This window comes from Onychostoma macrolepis, chromosome 22, assembly GCF_012432095.1.
Source record: "Onychostoma macrolepis isolate SWU-2019 chromosome 22, ASM1243209v1, whole genome shotgun sequence".
NCBI classification, from domain to species: Eukaryota; Metazoa; Chordata; class Actinopteri; order Cypriniformes; family Cyprinidae; genus Onychostoma; species Onychostoma macrolepis.
In genome coordinates, this window is record NC_081176.1 from 13459945 (window position 1) to 13466866 (window position 6922).

General features: G+C 33.2%; 1 long non-coding RNA gene across 1 annotated transcript; it reads right to left on the minus strand.

Annotated features, from left to right (window-relative positions):
• Positions 1 to 2012: 2012 nt before the first annotated feature.
• LOC131531117 (uncharacterized) lies at positions 2013 to 6913 on the minus strand. The gene is made up of 3 exons (XR_009268569.1): positions 6800 to 6913; positions 4040 to 4209; positions 2013 to 3632 (listed from the first exon to the last, which is right to left on the minus strand). It is a non-coding gene; the product is annotated as an uncharacterized LOC131531117 (long non-coding RNA).
• Positions 6914 to 6922: the final 9 nt, after the last annotated feature.

Genomic DNA, 6922 nt, shown 5'->3' on the forward strand with positions numbered 1-6922 from the left:
AAACTCTTTCCACACAAAGAACACATGTGAGGCTCCTCTTGTGTATGAATTTTCAGGTGCCTCTTGAGGGAATCTGACCTCCCAAAAAAAACACTGCACTGATCACAATTACATGTTCTGTCTCCAGAATGACAACACACATGTCATTTGAAAGCACTTACATCTGCAAAACTCTTCCCACACGTATGTTTATTCTCTCCGGTGCAGGTTACATAGTTTCGCCAGTAGGTGGCAGAAAGAGACTGACTTTAACAGAGAGTTCATTAAAAACGTTGATTCATAGAATGAAGCAAGGTTGTAAACAAGAAAATTAATTATTGTTTTGCATTTGTATTTGAAACATAAAACTTAAAATGCTTCACTACTTTTACATATCTAAATGGAATACATTAGCTAACAACACAGGTCACGTTAACACTTCACACTTATTAAAACACTTATTAAAAAAGCCAAGGTCAGGATTTTTATTAAATAATGCATTAAATTTAGTTTTATTTTTCACCAAACCCTATACCCCCAGAACACTTGAAATATACAGCATGTGTCACATTGGATCAGTCTGTGATACTTTTTTTTTATTTTATTTTTATTTTTTAAAAGCTTGATGCTGGTCACTAATCACTATTTCGCTACCTTTATATGGATGAGCATGAGCGGGACATGTTTTTTTTTTTTTTTTTTTTTAATTCTCTTTTTGTGGGTCAACAATACAATATTAGAACAACACAAGGGTGAGTAAATGCTGACTTAATTTTCAAATTAGGGCAAACTATCCCTTTAATGTTCTTCAGAACCTTTAAAGTAGAATTAGAAATAAACAGGATTCTGCAGGATTCAGGATCACTCATGTTCTCACTTTTCCTTCATAAACTCTGTCTTCTTCACTTGTAGGCTGATGCGAATGTTCCAACATTGAATTGCTGCAGGAAGAGATTCAAGGAAGGGGAATTGTTGTAGTGTTTATTAATTAAAAAAAGACCAGTAGATCCTTTTATATTTTTGATCTATTTTAATGCTGTTTTGCGTGACAAAAATATTATTAGGCTAGTTATGCTGGGATAGGCTTCAGCCCCCACGACCCTAGAGAGAGGATAAGTGGTTTGGAGAGTGAATAGATGGATGCATTGATTTTGTTTCTATTCTTGCTGCTGTTCAGCCTAAAAATACCTTTCCATTATCTTTGTTTGTCATTACCAGGAAAGGTGCTTTATGGCTCCAAGTTAAACACCGGTTCTTTTAATAACCTTTCACAAAGTGGTTCTTCAGGGAACCAAAAATGGCATTGCCGCGAAACCCCCTGTTTGGTTCTTGTGTAGGAGAAGCAGGTCTGCCCAAATAAAAATAAATGATCAGATTTATGTTTTCATACATTCACACATTTTATGCATTTGTTTTATGTTCAGCTATCAAAATATGAAGCTTCTGAATTTTATGTTTTACAGTTTTGTCAGTGAATCAATCTATTTTTAAGAAAAAAATGAACATTACATGTATTATTATTTTTATCTGCCAAATTAACAAATGCACAAAGAAAAACATGAATAAATACCAGAATTAAAAGAATCCAAATAAAAAAAATGTAAGAATAAAAAAAAAATCTGTAAGACAAATTAACTCTTACTCTAACTCTAAAAATTTAAAAAATGTTTGTGCACAAAAAGTATTTTCATAGCTTCGTAAAATTATGGGTGAATCACTGATGTTACATGGACTGTTTTACCTATGTTCTTACTACGTTTCTGTGCCTTGATCATACCCTTGCTATGAGGGTTAGAAAGCTCTCGGATCTCATCAAAAATATCTTAATTTGTGTTCCGATGATGAACGAAGGACTTACAGGTTTGGAACGACATGAGGGCAAGTAATTAATTATATAATTTTCTTTTTTTGGGTGAACATTATTCTTAAACATTTATCTAGGCTACCTCTTGTGATGGATTTAAAAGGTCCTGTGTCACATGCAGGCTCAATATGAAGTATTATGTGCATCAAACTAATAATATTAATTAATTTCAAGAATGACAGAGTTGATTCTGCAGGAACGCCACAATAAAAAATAAAATAAAATAAAATAGCAGCATTAATCCTGGTTAATAAAAGTTAAACATTTATTCATATACTTTTTTAATTTAAAAGTCTCTCTCATTAGTTTATTCGATATGAACCAACAACAAACGATTGTGTTTAAAACAGTTTTGAGGTTTTATTTGATACTGGATATTGGAGTAAAGCGGTTAATGAAGTAGACAGAGCCATTTCATCTCAGTCACGTGTAAAGTGAAATATAATGGAAAGCCCACACCAATTATGATAATTAGCTTTCAGGTAATAACAAAACTTATGAAATTGTTATTGAAAAAGCTAGAGTTGAACAATAAAAGTTGTTTATAAAATAAGCAATTATAGACAGTGATTACTTGAAGGAAATACAGAAATAAAGTACACATGAAAAGAAATGAGACAGATTTCCCTCTTTATTCACTTACGAAGTAATCAGACCAACACAAGAGATTGCAAAGCTAATAAGTGGCCTGTTGCAATTTTGCTTCTGCATTTGGTAAATACGTCATATATTAACTACGTTTTAAGCACCGCAACTGAACAACTCAAAAATAAATATTAGATGTCTCAACAAAATTGTAACAAAATAACCACTTCTTCAGCTACATAAAGTAGGTGAGTGATAAAGATGTATTATAAGAAAGTTAAACATAAATTGAATATAATACAATAATTATAAAAGCTCAATTTACACTATAAAGACAAATATATAACCATTAAACATATTGAATATTGTTCTTTAGGGAGGAACTCCATCCTTCAGTATCTCCCATTAAAAATCATAGGTTTTAAAGATGACCCATTATTGCTCATATGAAGAACTACTAATCTTGTGGACTCTGTCACTTCTTTTAAAAAAGAATTCTCAAAGCCTTGAGGTTTTATAAAGCCGGGTCTTGAACTCGCACATACTGTATATACACCCAAATGTAATCAATACATTCCATACGCTTATTTTAAGCAGTTACCATGAGACTATGGCCATTTCACCCTATATGACCATTTCCATTCAGGCCTAAAATAGGTGGCCATAAGTAGATACTTTCCAGTCAGCACGCTCTGATTCTCTCAGTCTTCTCTGCTGAGCTGGATATAATGGTACGATTTCTTTGGTACTATTCTCATAGATCAGGGGCTCTCAACTCTACTCACTTTCCTGCAGAGTTTAGCTCCAACCCTAATCAAACACACCTGAACAAGATAATTAATGTCTTCAGGATTTCTAGAAAGTTATTAGCAGGTGGGTTTGATCAAGGTTGGAGCTAAGCACTGTAGGAAAGTGGACCTCGAGGGTTAGAGTTGAGAACCCCTGTCATCTATTGCACAATTCAGTTATATTCTAATCATTCAAATATTTTACAGACTTTGTGAAGCTCTTCACGTATTGATCACGTGTGGGGCTTCTCTCCAGTGTGGATCCTCTCATGTTTTTTCAGGTTTCCTGACTGACTGAATGGAATGTGCCCCAAAAAAGTTTGTACCGCACTCAAAGATTTTTTTCTCAGTTTGGATCTGATGTTTCTCCTCCACTTCACTCAGTTCTTCACTCTCCTCTTTCATTTTCAGCAGGTCTAAAATTAAAGTAAACGAGTTTAATTTTCAGTAAATCAAATAGAGAAATACAAAGGGAAAGATTAGAAAATAATCTCAATACATTCATCAACTTTGATACCAAATTCACCATGAAAAATTACTTCTATGACTATGAATAATCAGATAATATTTTGTCTGACCTCCTGAACATTTCTCAAACCTCTCTTTTCACTGGCCATTTGTTGAAATTAAAAAATAAAAGAAATTTGAGTTTCATGATTAATTTTGTACCCAGCTCATGGGAAGTATCATGCATATTATTGTCTACCTTCCTGCTTATTTTTGTACTTTAGCCATACTATTTCATAGCCCAGCATCTCTTTATAATCTTCTATATAATAAAGTTCTTTATCATCCATAATAAAAAATCTAAATAAACACCAACCCAATTGTTCTTCAGTATCTTCAGGTTTCATCCTGCAGTGTTCTGGATCATTCATGTTCTTTCATAAATTCTGTCTTCTTCATTTGTAGGCTGATGGAAATATTCCAGCATTTAACGGTGAACTGCTTTCAGAAGAACTTCACTGGTGACTTGTTGTAGGAGGAGCTTCACTGTAAGTAAAAACTAGAAATGTAACTTGTTTCCCTTTATCAAAACAATTGCACAGAACATACCAGTATGAGTTGCAGAAATATAATTTTTTCTAAGTCTATATAATATGTATAATGGAAACGCAATAAGTAAAAACAACAGAATGACAAAGTTAACACTCCAGTTGAGTGCTAATTAAGCGAACATCATTGGGCTGTGATTTTGATCTGTGTTTTTTCGTTCTGTGTTGTTTATACATAAAAGACTAAATCACAGACTATAGCAAAATAAATGCTGTCAAAAGAACTATATTTTGTTGATATCAAAAGTAGTAATTGTGTAGTTCGTCTTAGTCTGTTGACACCAATGAAATGAGCTTTAAGTATAAGTTTATAGGTGATCAGATATTCTTGCAGTGATCTTCTGGCCTCCATTACACAGTGCTCTGTTTTTAGGATGGCAAAAAGGTTTAAGAGTGACATTTTTTAAGCTGGTCTGCCTCAGTGGTCAGAGCTTGTCAATGTCAAAACAAATTCACAGGGCCAATCAAATCAAGTATGCAGGGTTTGCCGTTCATAGAAGCAGAGTGTGAATTCCTGTGAATCATCAGTTTTAGTGATGGTAATCAGCTCATTTTACTGACTAAGATCTTTGAATCTATTTAAAAACTCTTTATTCAAGTGTTTGTGGTAGAAAAAGATTAGTCAGGATATGCTGAAAGACTATAAAACTGCTCTGTATTAATTAAAACATTAATAATTAGTTGTTTTAAACATTAATTGTTTTAAGCGTCTTTCCTTTAATATAAAATCATGAGGATTTTGTGAATATGGTTCATCAATCTTTTTGGATCTGTTTATGGATTTGGTTCTCACGTGGTAAGTTTTTTTTATTTTTTTATAAATTAATAAGCCTTATATTATTCTCATTCTGTTATATGGGGTTTAACCCCACAATTAGCCATTTTAAATGCATATAAATTCTTTCGGTGTTTTCATCAGGAAAATAAAAAACAACTGACTGCAGCTGAGCTAATGAAGGGATTAAAATGATAGCCAAACATCAAAGCACATATCACGGTTTATTATTATGGGCAACCTACTGATTATTGTTGCTGTTGTTGGCAAGTTAGTAAACAATTATTTTTTGGCATGGACCTATTAGTCTTTACCATGTAATTTTCTCTAATATCTGAAAAATAGGCACATAAAAAAATATTTCTCCGTTTTACAGGTGTGTTTGTTGATACAAATGAAGTGAAGTCAGTGTTAGTAACTGAGGAAGATTCTGTCTCTCTAAACACTGATGTTAAAGTACAGAGTGATGATTTGGTACTGTGGATGTTTAAAAGTTAATAATTCAGAAACCCGTATTGCTGAAATACACAGACAGAACATCTATATAGATGACAAAACTGGGACATTTGGAGACAGACTGACCATCAGAAACAACTGAACACACTGGACTTTATAAACTACTGATCATCAAAGATAAAGTCACATTCAAGAGTTTTTCTGTTGCTGTCTATGGCGAGTAATATTATATGTTTAATGATGTCTCCTCTCCTCCTCCAAAAAACGTGATTGAAAATTATCAGAAGAATTGTCCTTTAATTAATTCTTTCAGAAACTCCATGAAGAAGACCACATCATATACTCCAGTGTTAATGCAAAATGAGGTGATCAGCGGTATTAGCATTTTTGGTGACTAATATGAAACTGGCATGAAAAAGTCATTTTCAAGTATTAACTTTAGGGTCAATGATCTTAAAGAGCATCTTTAGAGAGCAAATGGGCAGATTTTCAGACAGTGAAAAATGGTTCACAGTTATGAACATAAGTGACTGAAACCTTCAGTGTCATCAGTATTTGATCACTATTTCAGTATCAGTATTTTCTCTGGCTTACACTAACATTCCATGTCATAGACTGTCAGTGAATACATTAACATCCTATACTTGTATTATTCATTTCTCTGGAATACTTGTTTTTGATTGGTCAGTTGGCTTTCAGCAGTCAAATATTTCTGAATAATCTCCACTCACGTGGGTGAAGTCGAATAGATATGTTTTAATGGATTATATCTAGTGTTACATTAGACCTTCAATGTTTACCACATCCAACCTGCTGTTACTTGTCTGCTGTTAGTTCAGCTTGTCAGACAGGACATGTTTGAGCAACTAATACTGGAAACTTTCCACTGTATTTTACATTTTAGCTCTGAGCTCATCAGAAAAAGTTGTATTCTACAGCACTTTCTCAGTATAGAAAAAGAAAAAGTGTACTAAATACTGTTTTCTGTAATATGTCCCCTACTGATCTTGACATACTAATACTACTCTCACAGGTAAAGTAATATAATGTAAACAAAACCTTTGTTATCTGTTTCTACATTCATGTACTAAACTTTCTAAAACAGCACTGACCATGTGTTTATGTTATTAAATCAGTGTTGCCCAAATAAAAATAATTTGCCATGACACAAAGTATCTAAAAAGAGTCTTTCACTGTTTACTGATGTCTTTAGTCCAAAAAAGTTTGCCATGTTCTAAAGAAAGATGTCATTGTGGATTTGCACTAATTATTTGACTAATTCATAAAAGAACCTTACCTCTGTGCTGGTGTGTCAACTCTGGAGCTGTATAACGTGGTGAATTCATACACCACTAGAGTGACACTAGAGGGAGCCAGAGCTTTAAACAATGAATGTGTATCTCATCCTAAATAGTATGAG